We start from the raw sequence: 15,465 nt of genomic DNA on the forward strand, positions 1-15,465 counted from the left end.
TGAGGATTATTATTTTTTTCAGCCTGTACTGTTTCCTGCCCAATGCTGCTTTATTGCTCATTCGCAGTCTAGCATTAAACTCAGTGAAAGAAAGACAAGATGAACTTTTGAACAGTTTTCCCCAGGGTTATTTCCTAGTTTGCCAAATAATGAACTTTTTGACCTTTTATGAGATGCCCTTTTCTTTAGTATCATAGAGAGAATTTTCATGTCACCTCCAACATGTTTTTCTATGGAGTCAGTTCACAAATTCATCTGCAAGCTATCAAGCATGAACCACCAAGTGTCAAGTGATGGCCATGTATCCATGATCATAGCCTCAGACATGCACTGCAACTGTACTTTCAAAGTACTCTGAAAACAGTAAGGGCAAAATTATTGCTTTTTCTCTAACCAAAAGATGGAAATCTCCCAGGATATTTTCAAGAGTATGCACCTAGCACACTCCCTCTCTTATAAAGAAGTCTAGATGGAAACTTGCAGGAGCCTGCTTTTCTCACGCCTGCAGCAGAAACTGCACCTGCTTAAATTCCTCCTTCTAGTACACACTTGTTAGATTTACAGGAAGCCTTTCCTCCTTTGCACTGCCAGAAATTGGAACCCACAAGAAGAATGGCAAGTCTCAAGCTAGTGCCGAACTAGAAGTTAAAGGTGGGGGGCAATAAATATTTATTTAAAACATTTATTCCCAGCCTTTTCTCAACGATGCTCAAGGTGGTTAACAACAATAATTAAAACAAAGATAAAACAATCGAAGAATAAAAGCAGCAAAATGAAAAGGTAAGTAAAAATTGCCATTGAAAACAATTTAGTAAGAGAATTAGCAGATTAGAACAATTCAAGAGGAGAAATCAACCACTCATGGCCCAAATGTCTTCCTAAAAGGGAATGTTTGGCAATCTAGCATTAAAAAAGGGGCAAGATAAGCCTAGGGTGGGTGTTACTGAACAGGTACACAGCAACTAAAAAGGTCTTCTCCCTCAACAGTATTTTTGGGGGGACTGAGACACAGTAGGATGGTTTGAGATCTTTAATGAGGAAATATGTTAATTGAAACACATTGCTCTTTTAAATAAGTTTATCGTAAGAATTAACCTTAGAATGTAGCACTGTCTTGAGACTTCATTCGTTTCTTGGGGATCTCCACCTCGGATCTTGTGCCATTTGATGAGCATAGTACGACGTGTTATTGGTGCTTCATATTTTATGAGCAACAGAGTTAAAATTGCTAGTACTGACTCATTTTAGGCTACAATCCTATCTATAAACATACTTACCTGAGAGTAAGCCCCATTGAACTCAATTGGGCTTATTTCTCAGTAGATATGTATAAAATTGCTTTGAGAGGTAGAAATCGTATGCATGTTTACCTGGGGTAAAATCCATTGAACACAGTAGGACAGGTGTGGGGACCCTTTGGCCATCCAGATGTTGCTGAACAACTCTCATCATCCCTGGCCATTGACCATGCTTGCTAGGACAAATTTGTATAGCTATTAGCAGAGATTGTCAACAATCTGAGATGTTGGAATATGTGGTTCAACTCGAACTCATGGGTTGAGGCTGCATGGGGTTAAAAGGGTAGATAGAGAGGAGATCTTCTGATTGCTAGGCTAATACCTATCCTTTGCTCTCTTGCTGAGACTCTCCCTTCCTGCTAGACTGATATACATAGGATGTTGACCACATCTTCCGATCTCCTTCCTTCTTATTCTCTCTCTTGAGAGGGAGAGTAGACATCTTCTTTGTCTCTCCCTCTCCTCCAAGCATGAGGGCAAACATTAGGCTTAGGGTTTGCATCTCCAACTTGGCTAGTTAGCTAGATGTAGAACTCGAGACTTTCCTATCAAGTATGTACTTCCAGAATAAAGTAGTTATTTCTTATTTTAAAGCTTAAAGTCTCTGTATGACTAATTCGCAGGGAAGGTGTAATCTTTAGCAAAGATTCAAATCCACAAAGCTCACTCAGATGCTCAAATACCTAATTTCGCTGTTCTGCAACATGAGATGCGTGTGTGCCAGTGTGTGCGTTTACCTAAGTGGTAGGCTTTTACCCTGCAATAGGATCACTGAGACGTAACACTTAGTAAAATAAGAAAATCTATTTTATTTATAGAAATACATAGTAGATAGGAAAGGCATACCTAGCTCTAACTACGTTGGAGGTGCAAAGCCTAAACATGGGCATTGTCTTCATGGCTTAGGAAAGAGAGTGCAGAGACAAAGGTGTCTCTTCTCTCTTGGACAGTCCAAGAAGAACGTACCTATAGCCCACAGATATTTCTATCAAACTTTAAAAAGCAGGGAAATTGGGCAGCTATAGTGAATGCACCAGGGGAGCAGGAGACCTGACATCTTCTCTGAGATATTGTAGTACCCTACAAATTTGTCAAAATGCAAACACAATTTGGGTTGGTCTTTCACAGTCCAATCCACTTGCTGTGTAGCTTGGAAGAATTTGGTAACGTGCTTTTTAACCTGAGCTATGTAAATAGCAAGTTTAATTTCAAAGCGTTCAAGAAATGACAATATGGACTGAAATTTCGCAGACATCCCTTACTGGTGAAAGACTATTGTTTCCGAGGCTCAACATGCCATCTCCCCAAGAGTCTAAGCCAAGCAAAAGCTTATATTTTCCAGCGGAGTAAGACAATTTGTTTTCCAATCAATACTGTTCTACCCATCCAGTCCTATTGTCTTTGTATTAGTGCTCAAATGGCTGGGTTGTAGTATATTACTAGATACATGCTTTCAAGGTATTAACTGTAAGCCACCTTGAAAAAACATTTGTTTTGAAAGGTGGCCAATAATAAATAAACAAACAAAAACATTGAATAACAGTTTATTGGGAAAAGTCAAATTAACTTGCTGAGATATCTCTACATTTTGGAAAGAAGTAGGTGGGCAGCATACTGCAGAATGTGAGTAAGATTTGCTTTCATTTAGTCACATCTCCAGCATTTATTACAATGTTGACATACCTTTTTTAAAAAAAAGTGTGCAGAGGGAGTGTTTTGTTTTTCTGTATCAAATCAGACCATAAGTACTAACTGATTTACTCATTTGTAGGATGGATTTCCACTGCCCTACACATTTGTAAAAATGCAAATTTGGGTTGGTCTTTCACAGTCCAGTCTACTTCCTGTGTAGCTTGGGAGAATTTGGTAACGTGCCTCTGAGAAGCTATAAGTTTTGTAAGGTTTTGTTTTAACATGAGCTTATGGGAAGTATCAGAATGGCATGGGGGTATTTTCAATTTTACATTGTGGAATGTGGAAAATCCATGCTGGGTATAGTGTACAGCCACTCTCATGGCTGTATAATTTAGATCGATAGTTTGACACCATTTATGTTATCTATAATATTTTAAAATTAAGTAAATTCTGAATTTAAGTGATAAAAAACTGATATCCAAATATAACTTTCACATCTTGACACTACTGTCATTTTTCAAAATTGTTGCTATGCATTTAAACAACTATTCTGGGGTTGCTAGTTTTTGTATTATGTTTGTGAGCTGAAAAGCTTCCATTCATCTAAGAATAATCTCTAACCATGCTAATATAAAAACTATCACATTTTTCTTTATTTTGCCTTACAAGGGATGAATCATAGAATCATAAAATAGTAGAGTTGGAAGGGGCCTATAAGGCCATCAAGTCCAACCCCCGTGCAATGCAGGAATCCAAAACATTCCTGACAGATGGCTGTCCAGCTGCCTCTTGAATGCCTCCAGTGTCAGAGAGCCGACTACCTCTCTAGGCAATTGGTTCTATTGTTGTATGGCTGAAACAGTTAGGAAGTTTTTCCTGATGTTCAGTCGAAATCTGACTTCCTGCAACTTGAGCCCATTATTCTGTGTCCTGCAGTCTGGGACGATCGAGAAGAGATCCTGGCCCTCCTCTGTGTGATAACTTTTCATGTACTTGAAGAGTGCTATCATATCTCCCCTCAGTTTTCTCTTCTCCAGGCTAAACATGCCCAGTTCTTTCAGTCTGTCCTCATAGAACTTTGTTTCCAGTCCCCTGATCATCCTTGTTGCCCTCCTCTGAACCTGTTCTTGAAGTGTGGAGACCAGAACTGGACGCAGTACTCAAGATGACGCCTAACCAGTGCTGAATAGAGGGGAACTAATAATTCACACGAGTTGGAAACTATACTTCTGTTAACGCAGCCTAATATAGCATTTGCCTTTTTTGCAGCCACATTGCACTGTTGGCTCATATTCCGCTTGTGATCAATGACAATTCCAAGATCCTTCTCACATTGTATTGCTGAGCCAAGTATCCCCCATCTTATAACTGTGCATTTGGTTTCTTTTTGCTAGGTGTAGAACTTTGCACTTATCCCTGTTGAATTTCATTCTGTTTTCAGCCCAGTGCTCCAGCCTATGAAGGTCCCTTTGAATTTTGTTTCTTTCCACGGTATTAGCTGTGTCCCCCAATTTTGTATCATCTGCAAATTTAATAGGCATGCTCTGTACCTCCTCATGAGTTCTGATTAGCGTTAAGAGAGAGTTTTGAATAACTGGTCGTTTTTATATTTCTAAAAAGAGAGTGGTGATTGTTTTTTTGCTCCAGCATATTTTTGGTGCACCTGAAATCTTTTGAACCTAATTAGTCTGCAAAGAGCATCTTGAATTATCATCTTAAGATGGTCAGATATTTCAGACAGGTTCTGCTGGCATTATATCTTCTTGTCATCTCCCCTTCTCCCCTTTGGATTTGTTTAACTTACAGCCTGAGAAAGAATATAGTGAGCTCAAAAAGCTGGCTCACATGATTTTCGGTTAGTCTAAAGAAAGTTTTCATTATTTGTTTATTTATTTGTTTATTAAAGTATTTATAAGCTGCACATTTCATAGAATTACATCACGGCAGCCTGGAACATACTGACACAATAAAATTTAAAATAAAAGCATAACTGAAAAGTGATTGTGATACTGTTCCTCTTTGGCTTTTCAACAATAGTGTTTCATTGTAAATCAGAGGATCTGGGACATAATTGATGGAGAAAAGGTGAGCAAGCCTTCCTGTTACATTGAAATTATTATTTTACCATTGTGTTTAAATGAGCGCTGCTTATTAACAGTTGAAATTCTGGTTCCCAATTCTTTACAGCGTCAAGGAGTGGTGCAAGATTGCTTATCTCCACCTTTCACTAGTGGCAGTGGTTGCCAAATAGTCCATCAGTAAAATCTTCTCTAAAGAGGCTAGATGTTTTATTGCAGCAAGCTATAAATACATAACTCTTGCTCCAGGCTTAGTAAAGCACCACATATTTGTGTAATCGCACTAATTTCAGTTGAACTACTGGATAAAAGTAATAACTTCAGCAGGATTGTTATATCTTCCGGATGATAATGACTTCAGCATTTGGACAAAATCTGTTGTCATCCTCCTTCAATTGTGATTGAAGCAAAGACTATGGAATATGGCTTTTCAGGACCTGTTGTCTCACTCATGCATTTCTTATGATGTTCCATTTCAGTGAGCTGCTTATTTTAGGAATTTGCACTTAGTTAATCATCGTAAGGCTTTTACTCTGGCCAGATTTAATATGTTGCCTCCTCAATTGCTATGAGGTAATTTGTTGGTTTCTCTCCCTCCTTGAGGGCTTGTCCTTATAAGAACCAAGAGGTGGAATCTGTGAAACATGTTCTTTTGTTTTGTCATTTTTACGTTGGAGTTTGTATTGCCACTTTACTGGCCAAATTACTAGGAAGGTCAGCTCATTTTTATGATTAACATTTGCTGGGAGATAAAAAATACCATGGGTGTCATTAGTAGTGGCTAAATATCTATCAGTGGCAGTGAGAACAAGGAGGCAAATAACCATCTGAAGTTGGAAGGATAATTTTTCAGGGGCTACTTGGGTTGTCATCTTCTATATATGCATACCCAAGCTACTGACATTTATGTTATATTTTGTTTAGGATTTTGCTTTGTACCTACAGCTATGGTATAGTATGCTTTTATTTTTTGACTTAATTCTGATCTGTTGACAGTAATAAATTGAAGATGAATATCTTTACAGTAACAAGCATGTTGCAGGATTGGGTCCAAACAAAGCAATTTAAGTCCTGGTGACTGATTTTCTTCATTAGCCTGTGTAATTATTAAAGCAATAATGATCAGAACAATAGTGGGGACAAAACAAATTAATGGTCTGAAACATAAGAATAGAGTGCCAGATGACTAGCTAATCTTGAATAAATAGATTACCAATTTTACATAAAAATGGGGCAGTTTTTGTTGACAACATCCTTTTGTCTAATAATACTTTCTGCTGTGTTATTGTTTGGCAGAATGGATGGAAGTACAATGTCTGATCATGCCACATTAACTACATCAGACTTCTAAGATCAGAAATAGTTTGCTTTGGCACAGGGGTGACCTAAGCCATGGTAATGGAGGTACAGCGATCATGGGAGAGGAAGAGATGGGAACATGTATCCTCAGAACTTGAACACAGGAAATCTTGCTCAGATTCAAAGTGGGGGTTTCTCCCAAACCTCAAAATTTTGTGTGTTTACAGTTAATAGCTATAGAAAAAAAGAATAACCACTCCAGCTATTGTAGTTTTCATAAACTTACTGAGGAACTGTATTTTACTTTCCCTAAAAACTTCAACTTGCTCATCTTAAGGACCTGGCAGATAACAGTGGACCTATCAAAATAGCAGGAGGGAGCAAAAGTCCAGCCGAATCGCTGTAGACTGATCTACAGGTGGAGGAATGGAACGGTGATCAAAATCATGTCAGCCACATGGACGGCATTTTCAGTCTCCACTGTTGTCAGGTAAACTTTAAAGAACAAATAACTTTAAAGAATTGTAATAGCTACTATAGCAACTGTTCTTGTTTCTCTACCTGCTGAGTATGTAATTGGTGCAAGCAGAGGACTGACACTAAAATCTGAGACTAAAAACTTCCTGCCAGTTTCCAAGTAGTTTCCCACCACGATGAAGGTAGGAGTGGCTCACCTAGTGCCCTTCAGATGTTGTTGGACTCCTACTCCCATTACCCCCAGCTAGCATGGCCAGTGGTCAGGGATGATAGGAGTTGTAGTCCAACAACATCTGGAAGGCCAGGATTTAGCCACACGTGGTCTAGTATGTAGCATACAATGTTAGTACATTAGATGCCAAAACCATGTACTCAGTCCAGCACCTACAGAGGACAGACTTTATGCATGGCCTTAGCTTTAACAGATAGGCACTTGTATTGTTATTTGCTGCTATTTTACCATTTTATGAATAGACTGTGATTATTTACATTGTTACTTTGTCCATATTTGTGGCTCTCCAACATCAAATTTAAATTGGCCCTGAGACTGAGCTGTGAACCACCAAGTCTCTGGTTCAAATTTTGCTTCTGCCATTAAATTTATAGGTGGTCTTAGATAAGCTATGGTCATCCTCAATGATAGATGATAACACTAACAAACCATACAGGGTTGTTCAAAGGATTACTGATATAATGTGAAACCCTTTGAAATCTAACTGCTATTGTTACTTAGGTGTATGAACTTGTTCTAGGCTCTTTCCAAAGGAGCATTGGTGTTTTTTCTTGTCTACCCGGTTTGTCTTATAGCATACCCATGTTTGTCTTATACAGCAATGCAGATGATAAAGAGTGGCTTTTTGCAGAGGCACATGAATTTGGTGTCTGCTCAGGTAAATGCCAAGGAGTTTTGGAACTGATTATGAGTGAGGTTCCATTAGCTCAATGATAGAACAGCACATACTGCAATTCAAGGATCTCAAGACTTCTCTGTTTGAGATCTTGGAGAGCTGCTGCTAGTTAAAGCAGAACATAAGACAGCCCTGCTGGATCAGACCGAAGGCTCATCTAGTCCAGTATCCTGCCATCACAGTGGCCAACCAGATGCCCAAGGGAAAGTTACAAGCTGGACATGGAGTTCCATGATTTCACAGAATTATAACCCGGACATGTTTGTTGAAAGCCCTTGAAGACAAAAACCCAGTGATGATTCTAGTGAAAAAACATAAAGGCTAAACATATATATTTGGAAGTAGCTTTGCACTGTAGGTTCATACATGAGCATATAGAAATAAGCATCCTTGAGGTCAAGGGCTGTGAATTAATCATAGCTCTGAATAATTTCTTAGAGGTAATATTGGGCTGGATGAGGGATAATAAATTGAAGCTTAATTCTGGTGAGAGAGCCGTTGTGGTGTAGTGGTTCAGGTGTTGGACTACGACCTGGGAGACCTGGGTTTGAAACCCCACGCAGCCATGAAGCTCACTGGGTGACCTTGGGCCAGTCACTGCCTCTCAGCCTCATGAAAACCCTATTCATAGGGACGCCATAAGTCGGAATTGACTTGAAGACAGTACATTTACATTTAATTCTGGTGAGGGACAATGACTCTCGAGGACAATGACTCTCGAATAGGAATTCAGACTGTTTTGGATGGAACCTTGTCCCCCCTTAAAGAATCAGCTTTGTAGTCTAGAGGTGTTTCTCTGTTTATCCTTATACATGAATACTCCAATGGTTGCAGTGACCAAGTGCCCCTGTCTGTTTCTGAGAATGTCAGACCTGGTTACAGCAACACATGTCTTAGCTATATCTAGACTGGATTCTTGCCATGCATTCTACATGGGATGACTTTTGAATAAATAAGGAAGCTTCAGTTGGTCAACAGTGCTGTTGATAAGGATGTTAGTGGGCAGCTATCCTGCTTTGCCATTTGTCAGTTTGATCTTGGGTGAAATTTAAAGTGGTAATTGCCATTACAGCCCCAGATGGCTGTGGTCCAGGACACCTAAAGACTGTCTTATTCCGTACGCAAGTCTGCTCACTTTGTTAAGAGATGCTGAGGAGGGTCGTCTCTTTCTCTTGCCTGTGGTGGAAGCAGTTAGTGATGACTAGAGAAAAGGCGTTCTCTGTGGCAGCTCCCAAGTTGTGGATCACATTGATCCATGAGGGTCTGCTGGCTAATGGCCAGTTTAAGGGTTTTACTTTGCTGGGTAGCTGATGTTTTGATATGGAGACTTACAGATTAAACCAATCTGTCATGCGTGTATTTTACTGGTACTATAGTTTTATGATGAGACTGAGATTTTAATTGATGTGAGCCACCTTGAATGATGCGTAGGCATCAGAAAGGCAGAGTAAAATTTTTCTAATACATAAGTTAAAATAAGTAAATGGTGGTGATGCCTATGCATTTAAAAAGGTTTCAAAGGTCCCTAACCCATGTAGCAATATCTCCCTCAAAACTTTCAGCACAGTTAGAAATAGCTCTTGAGCCTGCTTTATGGGAGACCTGATTAGATGGAGTGGGAGACATATTTTGGAAGGAATTAAATATTGTAGCTTTTATCTATGATCTTATTCACAATGCTACAGTGATATAGGCTAAAGCCTTTTGAGATTTAGAAGGGCTATGGAGCTAGATGGCATATCTGTGGACCCTAGGAATAATGGAGTTGAGGCAAGAGTAAAGTGTATGTATGGAATGGGGCCTAGAGGTGTTCTGGATCTACAGTTGTGATGGCCACCTTTTTGGGCAAGTGCCAGAACATGTCCAAAGTATGAGATAGTGCCATTCTAATGCAGGTTGCAGTGCAAATTTGCCAAAACCTTCCATACCTAGGTGAAGTTTTGCCTCTTGCATTGTTAGCCAGGGAACAGGTTACAGTGCACGGCTTACAGAATAATCTATACACATCTACTCAGAAGCATGCTCCATTGAGTTCAATAGAACTTACTTCTAGGTGTGTGCTTAGGATTGCAGCCTTGTAAGTCAGTTCCATGAGCTCTTTCGTTCCTTGTCTGTGTATAATATAACTCCACCACTTCTGTTGCAATGCACATGAATAGTCTAAAATCCTAACTGCTGGATCAGGGATGGGGAACCTGTGGCAGTCCAGATGTTGATGGCCTACATTAACCCTGATAGTTGGCCATTCTGATTGGGGCTGATGGGAATTGTCCAGCAACATCTGGACGTCCACTTCCCATTCCTGTACTAGATTATGTGAAATGGGAGTGGAGAATGACACTTAATGGTGGATAATACAAGCTAATTGGCTCCCAATAATAGAAAATGACAGGACCTAAAGAGCTGGTTCATATGGAAGGTAGAGACATAGTTGGGATGGAATATTTTAGCCCTACCCAGGTAGAATGTTGGGAGTGTGGAGCTAGTCAGGCCAATATGCATACTCCCCAATAGGCCTTGGGGAATGTGCAGATCTGGACTGAATTTTGTACATGCCTTGAAGGAGGTGGTGGTGTGTCACCTTCTTAAGAAGATCTCCCTGGACCCAGAAGTGTTAAACAACTATTGCCCAGTGGCAAATATCCCCTTTTTGGGCAAGGTGCTTGAGAAGGTGGTGGCGATCCACCCAGGGCTGTGGAGTTGGAGTCGTGGAGTCAGAGTTGGAAGCAATTTTGGGTGAAGTCGGAGTCGGTAGAAATGTACCGACTCCGACTCTGGCTTCAAAATAAAAACTTATAATATTATAACAATATATGGTAACAGGGCTGTGGAGTCTGAGTCATGGAGTCGGAAGCAATTTTGGGTGGAGTCGGAGTCGGACAGTAGAAAAATAGAGGGGTCAGAGTCGAAGGTTTGGCATACCGACTCCACAGCCCTGGGTCCACCTTCCATGTGCTTGGAGGAAACAGATTACTTGGATCCATTCCAGTCTGGCTTCGTGCCTGGCTGTGGCACTGAAACTGCCTTGGTTGCCCTGGTTGATGACATCTGTCAGGAGAAAGATGGCAGAGTAAGACTTTGCTCGTTCTTCTTGATCTCTCAGCAGCTTTTGATACTATTGACCACAGTATCTTTTTGGAACGTCTCAGGGAGGTGGGGGTTGGAGGCACTGTGCTTCAGTGGTTCCTTTCATCCCTCCAGGGCCACATCCAAAAAATAGTTACGAGAAGCTATTGTTCAGCACCATGGGGGCTGTCCTGTGGTGTTCTGTAGGTTTCTGTCTTGTCCCCCATACTATTTAACAGCTATAAGAAGCCGCTGGGAGCTGTCATCAGGTGATTTGGAGTGAATTGTCATCAATATGTAGATGACACTCAACTCTCTCTGTTCCATCTGAATTGGGAGAGGCAGTTGAGGTACTGGACTGGTGCTTGGAGGTGGTGATGGACTAGATATTGGCCAATAATTTGAGGCTGACTCCTGAAAAGACAGAAGTGTTATGTGTCCAGAGTTCTCATATCCAGTAGGTGGGGAGATTGCCTGTTCTGGATGGGGTTGCACTCCCTTGGAAGGAACAGGTTTGCAGCTTCAGGGTATTCTTGGATCCAGCAATGTCACTGGAGGCTCCAGTGGCCTCAGTGGCTAGGAGTGCCTTTTTCCAGCTCCGGATGATTCACCAGCTTTGGCCCCTTTTGGACAGAATTGACTTGGCCACCATGCAGGGCTGGTGCCAAAGGGCAGCCAGGTCAGGCCCTGGCTGGGGCCCCCTGAGGGACTCCTTGATAGGGTCAGAGAGTTGCACTCCCCTTCCATGATCTGTGGCAGGATTGCTGCTTCAGATCGCAGGGAGGGAGCTTCTGAGCCGCCTGCCTGTTCCCTCGCTCCACCTACCTCTCTCTCCTGTCTTTTGTGGCTGCGCGTGTAGGGCTGCCATTAACCAAGATTAGGTTTCCCTAAGGGGCTGAAGCCTCTGCTGCCATCTTGGTTGATAACACACATGCATGCTACACGCGTGCATATCCCTGCCATCAACTAAGATGGCGGCAAGGGCATCAGCACGTTAGGGAAAACTTGGCCGCCATCTTAGTTAATGGCAGCTCTGTGCACACAGTGCACGGAGCTGCAAAAGACAAGAGAGGTAGTTAGGTGGAGGTAGGAAATGGGCAGGCAGCTTGGAAGCTCCCTCCCTGCGATCCGCGGCAGCGATCCTGCCGTGGATTGTGGAAGGGGAGCGCAAGGCAAGGTAGGTAGGTGGGTGTGCATGCGCCAGGGCCCGGGGCAGGCTGGTGCCCAAGAGCCATGCCATGTATGGCACCGGCCCTGCCACCATGCTCTGGTAACTTCCAGATTGGATTATTGCAATATTCTCTACATGGGGCTGGCCTTGAAGAGAACTTGGAAACTTCAACTGGTTCAAAATGCAGCAGTCAGTTTACTGGCTGGGGTTCCCTTTAGTTCTCATATACTCCTGTTTTAAAACAGCTGCACTGGTTGCCGGTTCATGTCCGTGCCCAATTCAAGGATGTTCATGCTCGTGTTTAAAGCCCTAAACAGCTTAGGTACAAATATCTGAGAGACTGCCTCCTTCTCTACAGACCTTCTTGGGTGTTGTGATCAGCAGAGGAGGCTCTTTTGGTAGTTTCACCATCCTCAGAAGCATGGGAGGTGGTGGCCCAGGAGAGGGCATTCTCTGCGACGGCCCCCAAGTTGTGGAATCCCCCCCCCCAAGGTGTGTCTGGCAACTTTGCTATACAGTTTTAGGCAAATGCTGAAGACACCTGGCCTTTGCCACCTGAGACAAGTTTTTTTATGACCCACTCTGATTTTGGGTTTTAGGTTGTTTTTAATATTGTACTTTTAAATTGTTATAACCCTCCCTGGGACCTTTGGGTAAAGAGTGGGTAATAAATGATGATGATGATAGGGAAGTTATGCGAGGAACTCCATAGCCTCAAAGAGAGGAAACTGCTCTTGCGCTCATGTCTTGCTTGTGGGCTTCCATCTGGTCAGCTACTATAAGAGCAGGATGTTGGACTAGACGTGCATTTGGTCTGATGCAGCAGGCTCTCGTGTAATTATGCCCCTAAGTTGCTTTTAAAATATAATAAAAACACAAAAGTGACTGAATCTGACTTACTTAACAGAGAGCCTTCAACTGACGTAGTAGCAGACCATCCTCTCCCAGGCTAAGTCTGAATTCCATTGGTGGTCCAGTTCACCTGGGCCATCAAAGACAAAGGCAAGCTATTTCTAAAAGCATGCTATTTTTATGGGGTAACTTCCAGGAAGAGGGAGGGGAGAAACTAATCAGATAAGATTCTTACTGTCTCAGGTACACATGGAGGAAAATTCCTAGCACATTGTTGAGTTCATGGAAGTAACTCTAAAAGGTGTAACGATTAGGTGAGCTTTCTTTTCCTCCTTCCAGACACTCTGTGTGGAATGATGCAAAACACTGTGCCTGCATGAGGGCTTGCCTTGAGGATTATGGATGGAGTATGCCTTGAGCAGAGAGAAGGGGGGACTGATTTTTTTGCTACAATAAACACAGCTACAAAATAGGCTTGTAAAAACTGTTACAGAGTATACCAAGACAAAGAAATTGAGCCCTCGTGATTTTTATGGTGCTTGCCTATAAAGCATTTGAGAGAGAAAAATAATACTCAAATTGCTCATTGGAGTGTAGAGCTGAAAAAAATGGAGCAAAGTTTTATGTATATATACAATCCTCAGTCCGCTACAAATCTGTCCTTGGAAAAAAGTAATTTAAGGGCTGTAGTATGGTTGCTATGGGCACTCAGTTCTGCTGAAATCAGTAAGCTGAAGTACATATTACTTATACTCTTACGCTGTACAAATAATTTCACTTCTGTAATAATTTAAATTTTTAGAGTATCAGAGATATTTCCAATGTAGAAGCTGCTACTATTACTACTACTGCAAACACATACACACACAGCTTGCATACTTTCTTAAGTCACTGTGTGGGCACAACCAGAAAGCAGCAGTGAGCATATAAGGAAGTTAATGGCAATAGGACAAGTTATCTTCATGTTGCTTGCCTGCATTTCACTGGAAGAATGTGAATTTCATACTAACAGAACAAGGATCATTTTGTAATTTGGAGAGAGTGTCCCTCAGATAGTAAATTCCATGGTGCCCAAACAATAATTTGATTCTAGTTGCACCCAAATGTTATTATTAGTTTCATGTTGTACTACTATAAAATATTGCCATAAATAGCTTTAAAACAAATTTACTAAGGATAAATAATTGCAGACATGAAAATATGTAAAATATGATTTGGTGTCCATTACTGTGACCTGGGTGGGTTTGCTGGGAGGAGTTGATCTGAGCCAGCTTTGCCCACCTGGATACTCAGTGCAACACCAGCACAGGCTGTAGGGACAGGGGGGAGGTGTTGCTGTGGTCTACAGAACTTCCATCTCTGTCACCAAGAAACCACTTTGTCTTGGAGCTGGCTGTGAAGGCCTGCACCTGGTGTTGGGCCGAGGAGACAGTAAACTAGGGTTGCTGCTGGTGTACTGTCCACCCTGCTGTCTGGCAGCTTCTCTGACCAAGCTGGCGGAGGTCATATCGGCTGTGGTGTTGGAGGAGTCCAGAACGGTAGTGCTGGATGATTTCAGTGTCCATGCTGAGGCTGCCTCTAGTGCTCCGGCTAGGGACTTCATAGCCTCCATGACAACCATGGGGTTGTCTCAAGTTGTCACTGGCCTGACGTATAGGGCAAGGCACATCCTCAACTTGGTTTTTGCTCCAGATGGAGGAAGGGGTGGTCTGGAGATGCAGGGTGGATATCACCCCATTGTCATGGTTAAATCACTTCCTGGTGAAGTTTAGATTTACGACACCAATCCTCCCCTGCAGGGATGGTGGACAGATTAAGATGGTCCGCCCCCGGAGCCTAATGGAATCCACTGGATTTCTGAATACCCTGGGGAGTTCCCAGTAGATAGAGCAGGTGACCCTTGTCACACTGTGGAACAGAGAGGCGTGTCGGGCTTGTGACACGGTTGCCCCCGAGCACCCTCTCTGGCATTGTGGAGCCTGGTTTGCACCTTGGTACACCAGTGAGCTAAGGGCAATGAAACAGGCTGGACAATGGCTAGAGCACAAGTGGTGAAGGACATGCTGTGAGGCTGATCGAGCACGAGTAAAACATCATAACCATGCCTACTGTGTGACGGTGAGGGAGGCGAAGAAGGCCCACTTCTCTGCCTCCATCGCATCCTCAAGTAGCCGTCCAGTGGAGTTTTTTCGTATTGCCAGGAGTCTGTTGACATCAACTCCAGGAAATGGAGCTTTAGACCCTTCAGAGGCCCACTGTGAATTGTTTGCAAGGCACTTTGAGGGTAAAGTTGCTCGCCTCCATAGCTGTCTTGATGCCCCCTCCACATGTACTGTAGTCCCCAATGAGGTGTCCAGTGCAACATCTGCTGCAACTTCTTGGGAACGGTTCCAGTTGATGTGGCCTGATGACGTAGACAAGGTCCTTGCGATGATGTGGCCAGCAACATGTCCTCTCAACCCTTGCCCTTCCTGGCTTATTAAAGCTTGCCGAGGAGGGTTGACCGAGTGGATCCAGAGTGTGGTCAACACATCTTTGCGGGAGGGAGTGGTTCCAGCCGCCTTGAAAGAGGCAGTGATCCGATCACTCCTGAAAAAGCCCACCCTGGACCCATTGTTTGTGACAACTACCGACCGGTTGCTAATACCCCCTTTTTAGGGAAGGTGATTGAGAGGGTTGTG

The sequence above is a fragment of the Rhineura floridana genome, chromosome 1 (genome assembly GCF_030035675.1).
Source record: "Rhineura floridana isolate rRhiFlo1 chromosome 1, rRhiFlo1.hap2, whole genome shotgun sequence".
In the NCBI taxonomy this organism is placed as follows: Eukaryota; Metazoa; Chordata; class Lepidosauria; order Squamata; family Rhineuridae; genus Rhineura; species Rhineura floridana.